This window comes from Rhinolophus sinicus, linkage group LG01 (assembly GCF_036562045.2).
Source record: "Rhinolophus sinicus isolate RSC01 linkage group LG01, ASM3656204v1, whole genome shotgun sequence".
Classification (NCBI taxonomy): Eukaryota; Metazoa; Chordata; class Mammalia; order Chiroptera; family Rhinolophidae; genus Rhinolophus; species Rhinolophus sinicus.
Window position 1 is genome coordinate 146,752,389 of NC_133751.1, and position 21,613 is coordinate 146,774,001.

The window sequence follows — 21,613 nt, forward strand, 5'->3', positions numbered from 1 at the left end:
AGTGGAGACTTTAAAGACAGACAGACTGGGTTCAGTTCCCAACTCAATCCCTTAGTCTCTGTGTAACGTGGGCAGGTTACCCCGTCTCCCTGAGCTTGTTTTCTGTGACTTTGCAAGGTGGGTTGTTTTGGGAATTGAGTGACATAAAGTCAAAACACATAGATCTGAACCTAGCCATCCTCCCTTAATCTTGGGAGGGAGGGCGAGGACTGGAAATGTGCTTCATTCAACCAGTTTAGTGCCTACTTAATTCTAGTCGGCAGTGTATTAGGGCGGACTGTGCACTGCTTCTATTTATAACCATTTCCTACCTTATTCTGCCTTTCCTCCACAATTAGGAGGCATTCTTATTTGGTTGTGGCTGATAATAGCAAACAAAGGTGGGTTTTTTTTTGGGGGGGTGGGGGTGGGGTAGTGCTTGTTTTCAGCCTGTGTGTCCTTTTTGTCAGTGCCTGGTTACCCTGGGGATATTTTTTGCTTCTTTGCCTCTCCTAGTAGTGAACAAGGTTTGGGTTCATTAACTGCATGCTGCTGATCAGTTCATTTTTCTCATGTGTGGGAGGGAAGGGCGGCTTCCTCCTGTTTTCCCTCCTTTGCGAAGTGCCATCTCTACTTCCTTTGTCAATACAGGGCTTCCCAGCTCCTTGTCCTGGTGGAGGGGGGCAGGAGGAGGTCGGCTTGCTCTTTGGTAGGTTTGTTCAGTCAGTGCAGAAAAACCATTTGAGCCCTTACTTAGTGCCAGATTCTGTGCCGGTGCCTTTTCTTAAATTATCTAATTTCATTCTCTTAAGGGCCTTAAGAGGAAGCAGGCCTTCTTCCTCACTGTACCCAGTTTGCACACGAGGGTTCATGTCCCGCCCCAGGTCTCATCGCAGGTAAACAGGATCCTCTACCTACTCTTGCCTTGCGACCCTTCTGTCCCGCCCCTTGCCCACTGATAGGTGTTTTCTGGGAGGCCGTGTCTGTGCAGAATTGGTCAACTTTGAATTCCTTTAAGGGTGCTGGCCAAAGTTCAGCTTTAGTGAGTGGTCTGGGAATTATAGAGTTGGGGAGTGGGGAAAGAAACTTGAGATGTAACCAACAGTGCTCAGAGGGAGAGCAGGCTGATGGAATTAAGCAGGAATATTGCAGGTACTTCAGACTACTTTGTTCTTTTTTTATTTTGAGTGGCTCCTGGAAGACTCTGCCTGGGTATACTAAGTTCACATTTGTGGATGCTATAGACAAGAATTGCATGTTCATGACCTCTTTTTTTGTTTGTTTGTTTTCTGCCATTTTAGTCCTACATTCTAGGTTGCTTGTGACTGCCTTTTTTGGGGGGGGGGGGAGACTACAGTGCCCTTAGATTATCCACAATAATTGTGATGTCCTATCCTTCAGGACCTGTGTACGTGACCTCTTCACTTAACTTTCAGCATCAAAACGTGTAGGTGAACAGCGTAATGGAACAAGTAATGATTCTGGAGTAAAGTAGACTTGGTTTCAGATTTTCAGCTCTCCCTTCCTTAATGCTTCAGGGTCTCGGTTTCTTCATCTGTAAAATGGGGATCATTGTACTCAGTAAGAGATAAAGTTTGTCCAGTACATCTGAAGTAGGGCTTGACACCTAATAGGTGTTCAGAAGTGTCCTGATTCATTTTAGCTCGATTCAATGGGTATTAAATGTATTTTGCGTGCCAGACTTTGGACTAAATTCTGGCAGTCACAAAGATTAGTAAGATGTACTTTCTGTCCTGCAGGAATTTAAAAATCTGGTGGTCAGGGCTGACACATACAATTTCATCATGAGGAGGTAGAGTGCCAAGGACCTAGGCTGTGACAGGAGCTGAGCACAGGAGCATTTCCTCTGCTCTGAGATCCTTTCCTTCCAGAAGGTTATACCTAAACCCTCTCTTGAAGGATTGAGTAAGAATTCACCAAGAAAAGGAAGGTGGGTTGGGTTGCAGCCAAAGCAACAGCATGATCAACGGATTGAGTATTTAGGAGAATAATACCCAGCTTGGGTTTGGCTGGAAGCAGGGCATACTGGCACATGAGCCCAGAGAGCCTGGTATCTGTGAAGGTACTGGTGGGCCTTGCTGAAGAACTTAGACGATGTACCATTTGCTAGGTTGGAAAATCAAAATGTAAGGAAAAATAATTATATAAATAGTGTTAATAACATTGTGAGACATTTTTATAGTATAGCACACACTCTGATTAAATAAATGGTGCGTCCACACAGTAGAGTGATTGGCCGCTGTTAAAAGAGTGAGGTAGATTTATATGTGCTCTTAAGGAAAAAACTTCCAAGAATATTATCAAATGACAAACATATGCATAGAGTATCTTTGGAAGCATATATAAGAAACTACTTATGGTGATTGCCTCTGAGCAGTATCTAGGGGGTAGATGATAGTCTTGTATGTTACTGCAGACCCTTTTGTGCTGTTTGGCCATTTTTCACATGCATGTATTTCTTTAAAAAAAAAAAGAAAATACTGTAGAGAAATGACTAACGTTGTATATTATCAGGTGAGCCGGAAACCAAGCAGCATAGTGTAAAAATAACTCGTGCTACTGCACTGTAATGCTATTATGCAGAATGCTAGATTATTTCATCTTCTGACAATAATACCATTCATGGGGGGGATTTAGAGTTTCCCACTTTCACATACATTATTTCAGTCAGAATTAATCACTTCCATCTGTGCTGTGCTTTCAGCAATTAAAATATTTTAAGAATTATAAATGTTAAATGATGGTTTGTACAGTTTGGAAAGGAAAGAAAAGAATGATATTATTTAATACAATATTCATGATCTTATTACTTTCTATTTGCATATGCCCTGGTACAAAACAGAATTGGAACTAAAATATATCTTTACTTATAGCCTTTTCTATTTAATACGATTCCATGCATTTCCCCAGGTGTTGTGTAGTTGTTTTTCCTGTCTTTTTGAATAGCGGCAATTTCGTAGAACCCCATCATTCCCTTCCCCGTTGCCCCTTTGAATCACTCGTGTTCCTGTGCTCTCTATTACAGTTGTTTGATTTTCTGGGTTGATGTTCATCTCTCACTAGACTGCTGGGGCAGGGTGGCCTCTTTGTCACCAGACTGCAGGGCACAAGGAAATGGCTCAGCAAGTAATTTTGAAGGCACGGATGTTCCTTTTGGGCTTTACAAAAGCATTTTAAGATAGAGATGGTAGATAGGGGCTTTTTTCAGCCAAGGAAAGATTCAGGTTAAGCAGTGCCCAAAGTCACACAGCAGCTACCTGTAAGAGGCTGAACTCAACCTTGAATTCAGTTTTCCACTATTCTCGAAATCAGAATTTTCAGTCGGTTTTGCTGGGGAAAGAGACGGCTGCGTTTCAGTTAGAGCCAGTAAATAGGATTTTGACATTTTCATGAAATTTAATTGTTCCAGTGGATATAGAATCTGGTGATGGGTGAACTGGTTTCAAACCCCAGCAGCATCTTTGACAATGACAAGTTGTATGACTTTGGGCAAAATACTTAACTTCTCTGGGTGTTAGTTGCCCATCATTTAAATAGGTCTAAAGTGCATGTGGGCACCTAACCTCCACAGGGCAATCAGAATACACATAAAGTTTTTAAGATGGCACCTGGCGTGTGGTAGGGGCTCACTAAATACTAATATAACTCTTTTTCCTGATGGTTTGATGGAAAAGAATAATTAATACCAGTGTTGGTAAGGGTGATGGGAAAATGAATACTCTCATACAGTGTTGGGAAAATAAAGGGGGACAAATCTTCTGGAAGCCAACCCGTCAATGTGCTAATTTAAAACATGCTAACTCTTTGATCCGGAAATTCCAGTTCTAGAAATTTCTGCTAAGGACATAATTGTACAAACACATAAAGTTACATTCCATGGATATTCACTGAAGTACCACTTCGTAGCAAAAATGTGGGAAAGCCAAATATTTCCCTCAAAAGGAGCTTGGTGAAAAACTTTGTCACCCATCCAGTGGAATAATGAGGAGCTTTGTCCAGGGTGAGAGGGCGCTGAGCGCTGAGTCAGGTGGAAAGATGTTGTCTGTCTACTGTGAAGCTGACAACTAACAGCAGGTTACAGAGCAGTATGTATGCTGCAATCACATTTACGCTTCCCCCCTTTCTAAGTATGTATTAAGTAATTGCTTGACACATTTAGGGGTCTCCTATGTGCAGGTGCTAAGCGAGGCCCCATTAAATGTATTTGCGTACATCGAAAGAAGGTCTGAAGGCTCTTTGGGTGATAGGATTGAACGATTTTTCCTATTTACAAAATTACTTGTATACGCTTTTTTCATTAGTTATATATTTTATAATCCATATTAAAAAGGAAAAGAAACACAGACCGTCTTCCTCTACTCTTAAAAAAAATAAAAATAGAGGCATTTCCTTTCTCTCCACCTCCAAATTTCAACCCTTAAACTTTCGTCTTAAGTTTTTAAAAAGTTAATTATTAAAGTTCTCTTCTGTTTTTTTTTTTTTCTAAAGAGAAGACATTGTCTTTTATCCTGAATTGCTTTTGCTCCATAGCAAATAACATTTGAGTGTCTCTAGTGTGAGTGAATATGCTAAGTTTTGGCATTGATACTACAAACATCTACAGTGTGGATTTGCCAATATCACTCTAAATCATTTAAAGAGTGCTTAAGGAATGAAGTCATTTTAATATGAAAAACTCTTCAGGTGGTTTGGGCAAAGTAACTCTAGTGTACTTGACATATCTAGTTTTAACTTTCCAGGGGGATTTGAATCTCAGGACAACAGTGATTAAACTATCAATGGGTCCTAATCTTTCTTATTTCATGGTTCACAGAATATAATTGTTCTGCAATTAATGGTAGAAGCAGAACCTCTTTTTGTGGGGAGGGGAGAATCAGTAGAAGGGGAGGAGAAGGATATAGAGAAGAAGAGGGTAATATATTTTAGAATACATATATTTAGAATAGTCCTCATTGAGAACGAAAATAATCAATCTTGATGTTCATGTCTCAATTTGAGATCTTCATATTTCGAAAAAGTTGAGCTTTTTATATTTTACATTTGCAGTCATTTAAAAACCTTACAACTTGTAATCAAGTTTATTTGTGGGCTTTGTAATATTATTTTGCTAAATCCTAAGTGGTTAACTTTATTGCACTGGGGCTGGAGCATATGCTTTTAGATTTTCAAATTGAATTCTTGGCATCATATATGAACTATATTGTAAAAGAACTGTTTTGAGAAGAAACTGATCAAATATCTTTCTGTTTTAGAAGGGATACTGAAGATATGTTTAAGTCTGCTTTTGAGTTTGTTGAGACATATGACACCACTCTAAGTAGAAAGATGACAGGCTTGAAGCCGGACAGAGCTAAGTGTGAGTTTAAGTTTTGCCATTTAGGAACTCTGTGGCCATTTATGGGGCTAATGCTTCCTCGCCTTGCTGGTTGTGATTATTAAAAGATAATGTGTGTAAAGCTCCTGCTGCCTTGTCTAGTGAAATGTTCAGCAAATACTAGTTCCTCCTGAACTCTTACAGTTGAGATGGGGATTCCCTGAGTGCGTTGCCATTGTGTTTGTACGAGGGTGTCCTATGGCTCTCTCTGTATTTATACCCGTGTGGGATCTGGTCTGGAGGTGGCTGGCTAGTGGCCACAGTGTTGTACTTTGAAAGTTATGACAAGCTGAGAGTTAGTCATCATTGCCATTGAACTTTTCAGTGTAATGGATGGTTACCATATGTTTCTTTATGTTACTCTCTTTTAAAAAGCACTTTTCTAGGAATGGAGTGTAAATTCCAATGTAAAAATGTTAATCTTTGAAAACCCAGGCTCCTGTTATCAGCCACTTGAGTGTTATCAAATCTGCTAGAGGCTAACCAGATCCTATTAGGTAATCCTGCTCCCCCCCTGCCCCCCACACCCAAGAGCTTTGCCAGAGGACGGACTGCTAGAGGTCCGGGCACTTTCAACTGAAGCGCATATGGCTGTCATTGCTTAAGATCTTCCTTGGGTTTTTGTAGAACGGGATAGTGAGAAGACTTCCAGGTGCATGGATGGACTTATTAATACTACCTGTCTCCACTGACTTGCATCCTTCCTCCTCCCTCTCCCCCCCATTTAAATCTTTCCAGTCTTTTAAGGCTCTGTGCATGCCCCACATTTCTCAAGATGCTTTCCAGACAGTTCTCAATTCCACTCTTGTACGTCTTTCTGTAGTAAACGTATTAGCACAGGCACCACTGCCGTTGCCTTTTATATGTTAGTCTCAGATTATAGCTGACCCGAGGGCATCCATCAGCCAGCCATGCCTTTTGCTCATACATCTTTGCATCTTACCTGGATGTGACACAGAGCTTGGGACACAGCTGCTGATTTTGTTTCTTCCTCTTTGCCTGGTCCAACACCGTCTGTCTTAGAAGAATACTATGTAAAGTTATCCACACAACAAACAGTCTTCTCTCCTTTCATTTTAATTAAAAAATAAGACAAAAAGGAACTTCAGAAAGAATTTTTTTGGTGTATGTCCTTCTTTCAATGTTTACTTTTCGTAGACATACATGTGGATTATATATGTTAAAATGATATGCTATACTGCATTTTTTATTGTATAGTTTGCTGTTTTTGCATACACACAACTATGGTGTATATTACTCATATTAGTATGTATTTTACAATTGGTTTCTAGTGATTGCAAGTAATTCATATTCCAGGCTATACGTATACCACAATTTTAAACTACTTATCATTGCATTTTAAATAGCATTGCAATGAACATTTTCCGCCTATAGTTTTATTGAAGGACCTCCAGCAATTAAACTGTTAAAATCAACTTAACATAGTTTCAAAAAATAAATTTGTAGAATCTGTTCATTTTAGGAGTATCTGAGTAATCCCTGGGGTCTGGGACTGTTCTAGGTATGGTGGGGTACACTCAGAAATAGGTAGTAAAGGATTAAGGATAAAATAAAACATGTACACCGATAGAAAGTGATATTAGGTATTTAAACAGCCTATTTATTTAGGTAAGATAGGCATTCAAGAATTTATGCAGACATCCTAAGTGTCCATTAGTAGATGAATGGATAAAGAAAATGTGGTATATATTTTAAAAGGAGAATAATATTTAGCCTTAAAAAAGAAGGAAATCGTGTCATTTGCAACAACATGGATGAACCCAGAAGACATTCTGCTAAGTGCAATAAGCCATACAGAGAAACACACTGCACGGTATCACTTATATGTAGAATCATGAAAAAGAAAAGAGGAGTTTAACTCAGAGAAACAGAGTAGAAAAGTGGTTGACAGGGGCTGGGGGTGGGGGAAATAGAGAGACTTTGGTAAAAGAGTATAAACTTTCAGTTATAAGATAAATAAAGTCTGAGGTTCTAATGTGTAACATGGTGACTATTGTTGATAACACTGTATTGTACAATTCAAATTTGCTCAGACAGTAGAATTTAAATGTGTTCAAAATAAAAAAGAAAAGAAAAGAAAAAGAGGTAAATGTATAAGATGATGGATTTGTTAATCAACTCAAGGGGAATCCCTTCACAATGTATACACATTATCTATCACATTGTGCACTATATATATCTTATAATTTTATTCATCAGTTATACTTCAGTAAAGCTGGAAAAGAAAAAAAGAACTTTATGCAAGAACTGTACACAAATTAAAAACAAAAACCAGAGAGGGGTGTGGGTGTAGGTGTGTGTCCTAGGTGAATGCAGACTGTGACAAAACAATCTACCTGATTTAGCAAGTATGACACAACCTCACTGAAGGGGGTGAGGACCAAAGGCAACAACCTAAGTAACTTTGGAAAATGGTGTTTCGACCAGTAACTATAAGGCTAACGACAAAAGGAACTGTACAATTACACTGTATACTGGTTGGTAAAGTTGTTTCTCATGGGAGTACAGATTAACAATTCTAAAACGACATGTATTCAGGAGTCGAACAAATAAGTACATGGATAGTGGATGGTGGGAGCTGGATTTCCCATGGGTGGAGAGAGAAGTCACAGGTAAGCAAAGGCAGAGGCTGCAGTGAACAATGTGGTACTGGATTAGAGGCGGAAACATCAGTATGAATTTATGTTAGCTTAATATTGATACAGAAATCATTACAGATGGGTGGTGCATACACCGGTTAGTGGTTAGTACATATATACATTTCCTAGATCTGTCCACTGAGAAGACTTGGAAGCAGTGACACCCCAGAAGCAACAACATACCCAGATCTTGGTTTCTAAATACAATTCTCCCACAAAAGTAACCAGGGCTCCTTGGAGAAATGGGTAATTATAGATCTAGAGCATCTCATATTGCAAGAATATAAGGAAGTACTCAAAAAAACAAAGAATGTGGGCATGTCAAAAGGACATAGGGGCCAACCTCAGAGAGCTCCTAATAGCCAAAGCTGGAATGATTTAAGCAACAAAATAAACAGTGTAGTACTGCATTATCACCCAAAGTGTAAAATAAATATACATAAATTTATATAGGGTAGTCATCTGGTACAATCTATTCATATAGAATAGTCACCGCATTACACATTAGAACCTCAGACCTTATTCATCTTATAACTGAAAGTTTGTACCCTTTTACCAAACTCTCTGTTTCCCCCACCCCCTAGCCCCTGTATAAATTCTTCCTTATAGAAGAATTCCAAATAATTTATGTAAATACTTACTCCTTCAGGAGCTGGTACTTAATATCCCCCACACCTTGAGTGAGTGACTCGCTTCTAAAGGATGGAGTACGGAAAGGAGTAAAGGTAAATGTACAGGGGAGAAACCTGACACACACTATCTTAACCAAATAATCAAGGTTGACATCAGGAAGTCATGCTGTTAGCATGTACCCTTAATTTAATGTGATAAGAAGGGCACTTTGTATCTGGGGTCCCCCCACCAAAACCTATAACCTGAGACAAATTCCAATTCAGGGACATAATACAAAATACCTGACCAGTATTCCTCAGAATTGTCAAGGTCATGAAAAACTGTAACAGATCAGAGGAGACGAAGGAGATAAGAGGATCCTGGCTATGGATCTGGGAATGGAAAAAGGACATTAGTGGAAAAACTGGTGAAACCCAAATAAAGTCTGGAATTCAGTTAATTTTTTAAAAAGATACTAAAAATATCACCACCACCACCCCAGCATTTAAGTATGAAAACATTCAAATATAAAGTTGAAAGAAATGTACAGGGAACACCCACATACCCACTACCTAGAATCTACAGTTCGGATTTTGTGATTGCTGCTTTGTTACATACCTACCCAGCTGTCCACCTTATTTTAAAAAGCATTTCAAAGTAAGTTGCAAACATCACTACACATAACCCCCTCCCTGCTAAACACAAAACCAACACCTATTTAAAATGTCACTTCTGCCAAGGTTGCCGTGCTGTGCCTACCAGGCACTCAGAGTTGATGTGGCTGTGGTTGTGCCCTGTTGAGCATAGAGGACGAACAGCTGGAGAGGACGGAGGTTACCTTGGCACTTTCAGAGGGGATCGTGCTTCGCTGCAGTGAATCTGTGTTTGGGGGCCCTGGGCCGTCGGGGGGGCCTGTGAGTGTCCAGGAAATAGGAGCTCTTTTCCTGCTCCCTGTTTCCAGTCCCTCCGATGGCATTGACCAATGTAGGCAGCTTTTAAGATGGCCGGAAGGGTAGGCGGGTCTGGACGGGGACAGTGCTGAGTGCTCACGTTGTAATACATAGCGCCTGAGCATTTATTTGGGGGAGCGCAAGGCCTCCCTCCCAACACCTTTCTTCCCTCCTCTCTGGTCCCCTGGGAAAATAAAAAGAGGTTTTAGCTTGGGGGGTGGGGGTGTAGGAGGGCTGATCAGCTCATCAATCAGGAGAGTGTAATTATGCAGAAAGGACAGAAATCACTCCCTGAAGGCCACAGACTTGGGGATTTGCCCAGAAGAGGACCTTACAGCTGCTAACAGTAGCCCTATTCAGCTTGGGTGCATAATGATTTTAAAACTAATCGGGAACCAAAGCCGGAGGCTGGGGACAAACACAAATATCTTGTTGACAGAGCAAACATCTAGATTTTGTCAGATAGGAAGTTGCTGAGGAAGGTCAGAGTGATGTAATGGTGTGCGCCAAGCTTTCATCCTTAAACAGATGGGCCCCCAAGGTACCATCTGCAGCTCCCTGGGGCCCTTCGAAATCACTTCCTATAAAACAAATCGTCATAAGTCAGTACTGAGAAGTGAGCGTGGAAGCCACATCTGAAGTAAAACTACACAAAGGAAGGAAATTTCCACTGGAGTTACCCGCTTCCTCTTCCTCCCTTGCCTTATAAATACACCTGAGACATTATTTTGGTCCGTTTTCTTGTTTAGCACTTGAGTATCGTTGCCTCCCCAAGTAACCATCCAAAGTAAACTTCCCTTTATCCCCTTCAGCTCAGAACTGCACTTTTTCCTACCTAAGCCAGTGTCAGCTGGATAATTTTCATAAACTGTCTTGCTATTTTGGGTTTTCTGTTTTGGTTGAGGAGGAAGTTGTATTTTTGTTTCTGGTTTTTTCTTTCATCAAAGGAGTATTTGTTCTGGGGAGGCAGGAGGAGGAGGGATGTTTCTCAGTCCAGATCAGAAGAAGAAAATATATGGCGTCATATGTAAGTAGCTGATTAGGAGTCTTAATTGGTGATGTTTTTAATAAAACATTTAATAAAATCCTTCAGAGCAGAAAACTGCTGTACTCATCTTTGGATTTATTCGACAGTTACTGGCACCTCTATGTGCCAGTAGATTCACAATGGACCGTGTAGCCTCTGTTCTCAGGGAGAGACATGGTGAGAGGAAATGGCAAAGTGAAGTTTGCAGAGGTTAGAGGAGTCGGAGGAGGAGGAGGAGGAGGAGGAAGAGGAGGAAGAGGAGTGAGGGGAGGAGGTGGTCACTTCCTGGAGGAGGTGATTCTTAGCTGCCTCTCAAGGGAGTATCTAGATGAGGTGTGGGCTGGGGGGACAGGACAGAGCTGAGGCGTGGAGGGTAAATAGTGTGATGTGTGTGGGAACAAAGTGGGTAAGTGTGGAGTGCAGGAGGGAGCTATAGGATCGGCAGATGGAAAGGTCGATTTGGAATAGCAGCGGAGAGGAAAGCCCGGGGAGGTGCGTGTGGATGCGTTGGAGGGTAAGAAGCAGAGGCAGGAAGTTGGGGTGTCCGCAAATCAAGCTCACTGGCTTGGTTTTTCTGGGTGAAATGGAGGAAAGGGCATTCGCTAGAGCAGGGTTGAGGAGAATGGTGATGAAAGTTTGAGATGGTTGTTGAGGGCAATGGGGGAGGGGCTTTTGTTTTAGAATACTGAGGGCCTTCCTGAAGTGCGGTGGCATTTCTGTGAGTGGTTTGACTTCTCTTTGGGGACTTTGGGCCTGGGGTTCAGGTGTGGGGAAGCTGAGTTGTAGTATGGATTCCCATGGGAGTGGCATAAGAAGAAGTTTGCCGAGAATGGAAGGTGCTGGCGAGAGAGTGATGGGGGGATCAATGGTGGGGTCCACGCTGCTGGGGAATGAAGCAGGGGCACCCTTCCTGGAGTGAGGGGACTGTGTGTGCTACAAGGATGGAGGTGGTGTTCGTCAAGCAAGAGAACTGCGCTGTGCTCTGTGGCTCTACGGGGTGGCCCTGGGAATGGCTGCCCGGTCAGGAGTCAAGGATTAGAGGCTCAAGAGCAGTAATAGTGATAGTAACTGTGGTCACTTACAATGGCTGTGTGCTAGGCACTGCTCTAAGGGCCTTGAACTGTTAATTCTACAGCAATTCTGTGCATAGTACTCTTATTATCATCCCCATTTATAGGTGAGGAAACACCCTTCAGAGAGGTTAAGTAACTGCTCACATAGTTCCTAAATGATGGCATTCTAATTTGGGGTGTCCAAGCCCCTCCTCCCACCCCGTCCCTCACACCTGTGCTCTTGTTTCTTTAGGAGCTGACCTTTGTCTGAAGAGAAAATCGTGAATTAAGTCCCTTCCCACTTTTTTTATTGGCGAGTGAGGAGAAGTTACCAAAAATAGGTAGGTGACAACTGAGAATTTTGAATCTCAACGAAGGATGAATTTTTACATGAGGTTGGAAGGGAAGTGTGGGCTCAGCCAACACCTCCCAGTGGAAAGAGGCCCCGTCAAAGGGGGCTGGAGAGAATGGGAGATTAGTGTTTAATGGATTTGGGAAAGTTCTAGACCTAGGTGGGGGTGATGGTTGTACAACAATGTGAATATACTTAATACCACTGCAGTGTACACTTAAAAATGGCTGAAATGGTAAATTTAATGTTGTATGTATTTTACCACAATAAAAAATAAAACGGGGATGGAGGGGGAAAATGATAGTTGCTGCCATTTATGAAAACTTTTCCTGGTAAAAATGGACACTTATTAAATACATGAATATATGGTGGGGATTTTGCTGAATACTTCATGTGTATTTTTCATTTAATGCTCACTTTCAGAGATAGGTAAACCCTGTTGTACTGATGAGGAATCTCAGGTTAGAAGAGATTTGGCAACTTGCCGAAGGTAATGCATCCAGAAAATGGTGGAGACTGGGCTTCACCAGAACCTCTTGACTCCCAAAGCCTTTACCAGGAATCCCTAGGGAATTTAAATGGAAAGAAGTTTCCAGAGGCTGTGGTGAAGAGGGAGAGGGAGTGGTTTGTTGGTACAGGAAGGACCGAAGAGGCAAAGTGCTGGATGAGGAGAGGAGGGTGGAGGATGGGTGAGCAGCTGGGCCACAGGGATGAGATGTCGGATGCAAGGACAGTCCTGTTGTGTCCAGATTGGGCATGAGCTGTGATGGAACTGGTGGAAAGTCCAAGTAACACTGATCTGGGGAGTCAAGGGCTCAGAAGGGGGTTGGGGGCTCCAGAGAAGCATAAGGGCACAATATGGGGGGTATCTGCCATCTTCAGACAGTCGTGTCAGTAGAAGAATCTTCCCATATTGGGACCCGCAGTGGGAGGAAGGGCTGGAAGTATGGACAGTGCAGAGAAGGGGCATAGCCTGTACCCCCTTTGTCACCTTCCACCTGAACTGCCTTCCTTCCGGCTGCTCATTAAGTCTGAAGTCAGCAACCTGATACTGGAGTTAGGTGCATGAATATGGGGAGGAGGTGGCGGTGAGCAAGAGGAACTGTTTTTCTAATGCTGCCAGCAATCTGCCTTTGTAGCCCATCAGCAAACTGCAAACATTTTGCTCCAGGTTTTCTTTCTTTTTAGCAGAATGCTATAAAACATATATACGTATGAGGAAATAGATTTGACCTGGCTCCTCCCGAAGTTTTTGAGGTTGTGACCTAAAACTCCTAAGGTGTTTCCTGTCTTCAGTGTTGGCCAATGGCATTTGTGACTCCCGGCGGGAGATGAGGGCCTGTCTCAGATATTTGGATTTAGTGAGGTGTTTGTGAAGTGATCTAAGCTGTTTATAAAGGAAGTGCTCTCTTGGGGATTCCTGTTACTATTTTACTTCACGTGTTTCCTTTGGATTCAGCACAATTCTTTTATTCTCCTGCTCATAGTTTTAGATTCTGTAGTGAAAGGCAGGCTGCTCGAGCAATGCTTTCTGTGTAACAGTGGTGACCGTGGCCTGTGATTGTGATTATATAATAATTTTGAATAAATAAAGAGATGTCCTCATGGAAGGGCAGCCTGGGCACCAGCATCATTAGGGATTAAGTTGCACTGCAGTTAAATTTTGCAGCTGTCAGATGCGCAGCCGCACCTCAGCTGTAACCTCCAGGTGTAAATGGACCTTCATCAGCATCATCAAAAAGTCAGTCCTGGGAGCATCCGGGGAGGTCAGCCGCGGATGCTAGCCACCAAAAGTCAGGACCTTGTTCCTGGCTGTGCTATGTTTTACCCCCAGTAGCTGGCGGGCTCTATAGAGCTTAACTACAGTTCTTTTGAAGGTAAGGTAGAGAGTCTATGTACTTGCTGGTGCCAAATTCCGATGAATCATTTAACTGTCTTCTTCTCTGCCCTTTTTCTCTGGTTAAGAAACATTTGTGGGCTAGGTAGAATAAGGCAAATGAAATTTACCTTGAAGTGAAAATAGGACTAAGATAATGATAACTAAGGTAGCCCTTAGTTTGGGGAAATAATAATGGCTAACGTTAGAATGAGTGGCTATCTTTTGGGCCAACTGTCTTTCTGGTGTTATCTAATAGGCTCCTTGAGGACAGGATCTTGTCTTTCGTTCACCGCTATCTCTTCCAGCCAAGAGCAGTGCCTGGCATGGAGTAGGTGCTCCAATAATGAACTGATTGCAGATAAGGATTGTGAGCTACAGAGAGGTTCGATTGCCTGCCCAATGCCACACCATTAATAACTGGGATTCCTTGACAGTACGTAGGTGAAGAGAATGTAAAGTGCAGAGAATAATGTCGTCAGTACCTCTTCATGGAAAATATGATATGCTATGGCTTTAGAAGTTTCTTGAGTTTTGCTAACGTAGATTTATCCATTAAAGATATTAATTTTATAAGTAATTTTATTAAAAATAAATATTATGATATAATTTTATAATTACAATGTTATGAGGAATAAATGAGAAACAGAATAGTGCCTGTACTTTGTAAGTGCTATATGTGTTTGAAAAGTTGCCTTGAGTGTCGTCTGTTTTTAAAAGGAGGTTTGATTTTTACTTGGTTTTAATTTTGAAGAAAAGACAAAAACATTTTTTTAAACTATGGAGATTCTCTTTAAGGATAGACCTGAATAAGGAAATATAATTCAGAGATATAATAAGAAAGCCAAGCAGGAGGTCTCATTTTAGTAATAAGAATATTATGTTATCATCTAAACAGTGCATGAATACAAAATATTTTATTAGCTGAACAACTAGAACCTATCATTTTAGCAGGAATTGTCCATAGAAGACCAAGACAGTGTGTTACAAAAAAGTGCTATTGTTTAGCTCAGTAATCTAAACATTTTTGACATAGCAATCCTATCAATAAAATACTTTTTGCTCATACCTACAATATTTGTACATTTATGAATTATAATCACATACTTGTTTACTAATAAGCTATTTGCATTATAAAATACACAAAAACAGAACTTAAAAAATGAGACAAATAAACATGATTAGACCTTCTAGTGTTTTCTTTCTATATCCAGGAGATCACCTCCACTCTCTTCTTGTGATCTGATTTACAAAGACTGAAAGTAATCTAGAAGAGAAAGCACATAGCGTTTTTTGGAGCAGGGTTTGCTAGTTCTTAGAATGGTATGTAGATGAGAAAATTGACAGAGGTAAACTGCCAGGCAGATTGAGTGTAGGATGTTTTGGGGAGTAAATTAAAAAGCTATCCCTGACCATCTGCTTGAAAATGTTGGTGAGATGGTCACCAAATCACACTCCTACAGCTTAAAGTGTCCCTGTTAGAATGGTCTAATCACTTCCTCATAACTGATTATGCTGGACATGCTGAAATAGAGGAAAAATATAGTTCACATACAAAGTATGCAATATTGCTTTTAAATTTGAAAGGTATTTCAACTATTTGAAAGGAGTAGAACTGAATGGCGTAGTAAGGAAGTCAAATTAATTATTTGGAAGTGAAAAGTGGAAATACGATGCAATCACTGGAATTGACCGTGGCAAGAGCTGTGGGTGAATAGAGGGATAGTGAAGAGGCGACTGTGGTCGCAGCCCCCAGGAGAGACCAAGGTGTAGGCTTCTGAAGTCTCTGAAAGGCAGGAACAGAGCCTGGGACACTTATTGCTGTTGTGGAATATTATTTGATAGTAAGTTAGTCTTAGTTTCCTCACAGAGTAATGTTTTCTAAGATTGTCAAATACTTTTCCTGTTTCTGGATTTAAAAGATGACATGAAGGGAAACTATCAAGTTAACAAACTACTGTTGGCATACCTGCAGAGAGTCCTGTAGCAGCACTCCAAGGTAGAAGTCGTCAGCCTGGCAACATCACTGCCCGCCTCAGACCAACAGGTGGTAATGAATACGAATGAATTTGGGGTGATGGTTGAGGTAGACTGATCGTCTACAGTCTTCTATCTCTGGGATTGAGTATAACTACTGTGATAGATTGGGAATTTCAGACAGATTTAGAATTCAAATTATTGCTTCTGGAAGAACTAAAAGCAGACTGGAGAAATAAATGATAGATTGCTCAAAGCTTTGTTTTCATTTGAGATTGCACAAATCTATGTACTTAGTACTGAACGGAAAGTGGAATTTGATAGCATTTCAACAGCAATGGCATTTTATTGATTATCCACAAATCAAGTACTTACGTGCTATTGGAGTGTTTTCCACAGAGCATTTCACAACAGGAGAGGGAAAAGGTCTCTTCTGAAAATAGGTGGGCCAGTTATTAAAGAACCAGAGGAAATAGCAAATACGGACCCTTGGTAGGTACCTTCCATTTCTTTAGGAACTTCCTTGGAGGATGGGATCAATGAGGTCCTAGTCTATGGCAGCATTCAGCTCTGGAGAAGTTTTCTTACATGATAGATATAGTAAATATTTCTGTCCTTAATTTTCCATAAAAGAGGCTTAGTCACTCTCATAAATAGCTGGTTGATGTGTTTGTGTCTTAGATGGGGGATCTGAGAAACTGTGATAGTCGGCAAATACTTAGAAGCAACAGAGATAGAATTAGAAACTGATAAAATAAGTATTTGGGGTTGCTGGGAGTCCTTGAGAAAAGTGACCTCACTGAAAGAGTGACTCAAGGAAAAGTTATACTGATTCCAGAAACATTACTCATTACGGGAATGCAACTGGGCCCTTCCTCACCCTTTGAATGAGAAGCCGTGGGAGCGTCAATGGAGGGCCTGGTCTACAAAAGGGGTGCCCGTGAACCCCGCGAGCCCTCCTCACCATTGATGGTGTCGTAAGGAAAGAGTTAATACTAACACATGGCTCTAGTGGACAGATTATAATCTGCCAATTCTGTTTCAAGGATGTGGGAAGGAAATGATATTTAGAACTGTGTGTTTGTAGAAATGAATGAAAGCATTCAACATTTTTGTCTGAGCGACTTTTGGCAGATCACTTGTTCACACTGGGTCTCCATTTCCTCATCTAAAGGTAAAAGAAAGGTTTATTGGAATAATGTCCTAAAGCCTCTTCTGGTTCTAAATGAGTATGTCCATTCTGAATAGATGAAAGTAGGAGGTGACATTAAACACTACCTACAGTGTATGTTCCACGTACATTATGTGCTACAGCTCATTTAATCCTCATTATTGCATTCACTCCATAAGTCAGACCCGGGAGGTAGGGATATCACGATTCCCATTTTACAAATGACGGTGAGGAGCACGATCACATGCACTCAGCTACTACTAGTAAGTGGCTGAGCTGAACATGTGATGACAAATGGTCAGAATAATAGTAACAGTGATTCATCTATGTTTTGAATGAAATGAAAACAAGTCAGTGTTTTGGGTGTTAGAATTGTTCTGTTTCCTCACAGGTTACTTAGAAGCAAAATAACATTTTCGAAGATAGAAAGATATCAAATTCTACCCTCGAAGAGGAAAAACTCATTTTTGGTATTATTAGAATTAGGGGGCAGTAAATGACACCCCGGTTTTCCTGTCTGTCTGAATTCTGAACTGGGTCTGATAGAAATGGGTGAAAGAAGACGTCAGGAATTCAGATTGCAACATGTTTTTTACTGACAGAACTAATATTGGAGAATATGACTTAAATAGGTGTCAACAGTGGGCTTCCTAGTACTGAATTCCACAATAGTCAGTCTTGCCTGGCTGCGCACAGGCGGTGCTGGATGGTTAAGGCTTTCCCACATGGAGGCCTGCTCCCATACAGCCAGAATGTTTGAGAAGACCGAAATGTGTGCGTCCAGAGGGTAGCTTGGCACCAAGAGAGTAACTGGTTCCCTGTCCCTAGTTTCTGTTCCCAAGCTTCAAGGATTAGATAAGTCATTAGGGCTTCTAGAAAGGGGTGAGTGAGGGGCAGGAGAGAGGCCCAGACGGTAAACCAGTGGCCTGGTCTCCACACAAAAGGACACAGGAACCAGTCAGACCCCCCCACCCTTTGCTCCCCACCAATAGCAAATGCTCTTCTGTTTCTCAAGGCCTACAACATTCTAGATAAATTGTTTTCTTCCACTTGAGAGACTGGCTTTTATAAAAGTGAAGTTGGATTTCGAAATAAAGCAAAACAAAAAAGCCCCTAACCATAGTGTTTTTGCTGAGGCCGACATGGCTGTTGTTTCCATTTTAGTAGAAGTCAAAGCAAAATGTTCTGGCATGTATTATTCACTCCATGTTCTAAGAAAGTCACTGTAATTGATTGTGCTACTAGCAAGGTCTTTCAGAAACTGAATTCAAACACATGCCTTTGGAACTTTAAAATAACTTGGTCTTCTAGATTTTTTTGAGAGACGGTAAATAGATCGAAAACTTCAGGTAAATAAAAGCTGCTCCTTTCCATATAGCTGCTGAAGTCTGCCGTGTAGGAGACCCAGTTTTAAAGTTGTTCTCTCTCCTCACGCTATGTTTTCCTAAGAGTAATGGAAGATATTCAGACTGAAAATTATTGTGGGCAACTGGCTTGTCATTTTCTAAAGTAACATTTTTATTCAACAAATTTGCCCAACTAAGTTATTCATAGGGATTACAAAACTTGTCATTTAGAGTAGAAGTTGGGATATTCAGGTCATTTAGAAGGCTGTGGTTAAAAATAAAATGACCTAAATATATAGCTCTACTTTTTTTTTTTTTTAAGGGAAATTTAAGCTTTTAATTTTTGTTTGACATTGGTTCTAATTCTGTTTCTATTGGGAATGTAAGTAGCTACTCTTTCAGTGTTCTAAATAAAGGCAATTCCTTCTTCTTGTTGGTTCTTTCTCATCGTATATATGGCACTATGTTTCAGCTAGATTGCGTACACTCTGTATCCTTTCTGATACATGATGGGTATACACGTGAGTGACAGAAACTGGAGAAGATGGTAAGCAAATGACTCTTCAAGAAAAATTGACGATGTTTGTTCCTTACTTGTTCAGATCACTTCTTTTATATTTTAAAAGAAGGAGCATTTGAAATGTGAACGTGTCCCAGTCTGCTTTTAGGCAGTAACTGGAGCATAAAATGTTGAAAATCAATTATGTATTTAGGGAGATGAAACGGGCTGACGTATTGAAGGCATATTGTATTCTGTTTGGTGGATAAAGCAGAGCAGTTATGTCATATTCCTGCAGTAAAATTGTGTCCCAAGGGAGTGAGACACAGAGGATAACACATCCTAATGTACCCGAACTTCACAGAACATGGGAGTATTAATAATGTACTTGCTATTTGTCCTGGGAAAAAAAGTCCTGTCTTAAACTTTGGCTCTGCTGTTTTGCTTGTTGGCTGATAAGTAAAGAATTTGGGCTTTTTTTTTTTTTTTTTAATACATTCTTGGCTCTGATTTATAGCAGTGTGGTCAATTTGCAATGCATTATACATTCTCTGTGCTAGTTAGGTGGTAAGATCTTTGTAGGAGAGGACAGAGAGTTTTAGATTTCTTCTGTCACCCAGTGTGCCCAACACAGTGCTGACTAGCTACCTAGTTGTTTATCGATGTGGATACTTGTGTGGGTGTTGTCTCACGTCCACTTGATAGGAGAGGCCCCAGAGCACTCGGTTGTGTTGAGTCTAAGGCCACATGGTTGGTAAATAGCCGTATTCGTCTGCTAAGGCTGCCATAACAAAATACCCCAGACTGGGTGTTTTACGCAACAGAAATGTATTGTCTCACAGTTCTGGAGGCTGGAAGTCCAAGGTCAAGGTGTCAGCAGGGCTGGGTCCTTCAGGAGGGCTGTGAGGAAAGGATGTGTTCCAGGCCTCCCTCCTTGGCTTGTAGATGCCTGTCTTCTCCCTCTGTCTCTTCACATCATCTTCTCTCTATGTGCGTCTGTTTCTGTGTCCAAATTTTCCATTTTTATAAGGACACCAGTCGTATTATATTAGGGCCCACCCTAATGATCTTATTGTAACTTGATTACATCTATAAGATGCTGTCTTCAAATCAGGTCCCATTCTGAGAAGCTGGGTTCGGATTTGAACATGAATTTTGGGGGTACACAATTCAGCCCATTGTAGCAGCAGGCCTGGGCTTGCACTCTCTTTTTGTCTCCTAATTCAATAACTTTCCCAGCCCTGTTTAATATTTCTTGCTTAGTTCATATGCAGCTTGGGCAGGAAAGGCCAAACCTTCTATTCACAGAAATACCAATTCTTCTCCTTGTAGTTTCCTGCCATGCTCGTTTATACTGAAGCCATTTCTTAGATGATGATAGTTTTTCTTGAGGCTGGTTTTTTTTTAGCGTGTTTTAAAAACATTTATCTTCTCCTCCTTTGATCCCTGAAGTATAAAAATACTTGTCATTTGATGTACACATTGGTTTTAAAGAGAGATAAACTGTTTATTTTGCCTATGATCTTTTCCCTTTTAGTCTTTTTGGACTACATTTTTTGTCTTAGCAGAGGGAAATGATCATCAGTGTTTTAGTTTAAATATAGGACATACAGCCACTTGTAGTTGGCCTCTTAATTATCTGGCAGCAGTGGGAAGCAAGGTACCAGGTAGTTCCCCCACCCTAAGTTTGGGTTGGTATTCAGAATGTAATATTTAAAAGATGAAATATATTGCTATATACTATCATTTTGAATTCTCAGTAATATTTAAAGGACTCTTTCTTGCCAAACAATGTTTGTGCCAAAAAGGCATCAGTTTATTTAAGAAATTTCCAAGTGTGGTACAGTTTCTTCTCAGAGAGAGATAGGTGTTGTTTGCCTGACTCAAGATAAACTCATAGGGGATGGTCCTATAAATGTTAGGAAAGAAATATTTGCAGTGATTCTGAGTTGGAAGACTGGAAATACATACTGGATATACCGTGTGGGGTGTGTGTGTGTGTGTGTGTGTGTGTGTGTGTGTGTGCACTTCTCAGGTTAAATGCGATTTTCAAAATAGTTTTACATTTGCTTATATTGTATATACTTTTTTTTTAATGAAGGAAAGATACCAAAGAAAGCGACAGTATGTAGAAATTTAAAAATAAGACCCTAATTGAAATGGTTTGGGACATTCTCTTGTGGGTATTGATTTACAGCCGGGACTCAGTGTGTATGTGTGTTTTGAATGCCATTTTGAACAGGTGTGGAGATCAAAACCTCTTGTCACTGTTGCCCAGCATCCCACAATTCAAAGGCAGCCAGTTACATAGTGCTTGGCAGGAAGCCTCCCGTTTGGTATATTTGTGAGGGAAAAGAGAGAATGAGGTGTCTATGTGGAGCCTTTTATAATGAAGGAAGATCAGCCCGACTGCTATAAGCAGGTATGAAAAGTCTGTCCCACCAGCTTGGTACTATATTTGCTACAGATGCATTCCCATGAGGTGTCCAGATTAAGAAGAAAGCCCACTGTTGTGCTGCACAGCTGTTAAAATAGTTAATACTGTTCTTCCTAAACTATTACGGGAAATGCAGTATGTATTTGGCTTTTGGGAACATGAACTTAGAGTGCAGTTGAGGTTTTTGCCATCATTAACAACTTAATTCTAGCACGTGGCAGCAGACCAAATTATACTGGATCTAGTACTTCATTTAAAAAAAATTGTGCTAAAATATACA

The 21,613-nt window shown here is 40.8% G+C and overlaps 1 protein-coding gene across 3 annotated transcripts in view; it reads left to right on the top strand.

The window, feature by feature from the left end:
- TANC1 (tetratricopeptide repeat, ankyrin repeat and coiled-coil containing 1) overlaps positions 1-21,613 on the top strand; it is a 217,317-nt gene that overhangs the window by 16,030 nt on the left and 179,674 nt on the right. For all 3 annotated transcript variants that reach the window (XM_019727214.2, XM_074336821.1, XM_019727215.2), the window contains exon 2: positions 11,929-12,016. The gene's annotated coding sequence lies outside the window, so the exon portion shown is untranslated. The remainder of the gene's footprint in view (positions 1-11,928; positions 12,017-21,613) is intronic.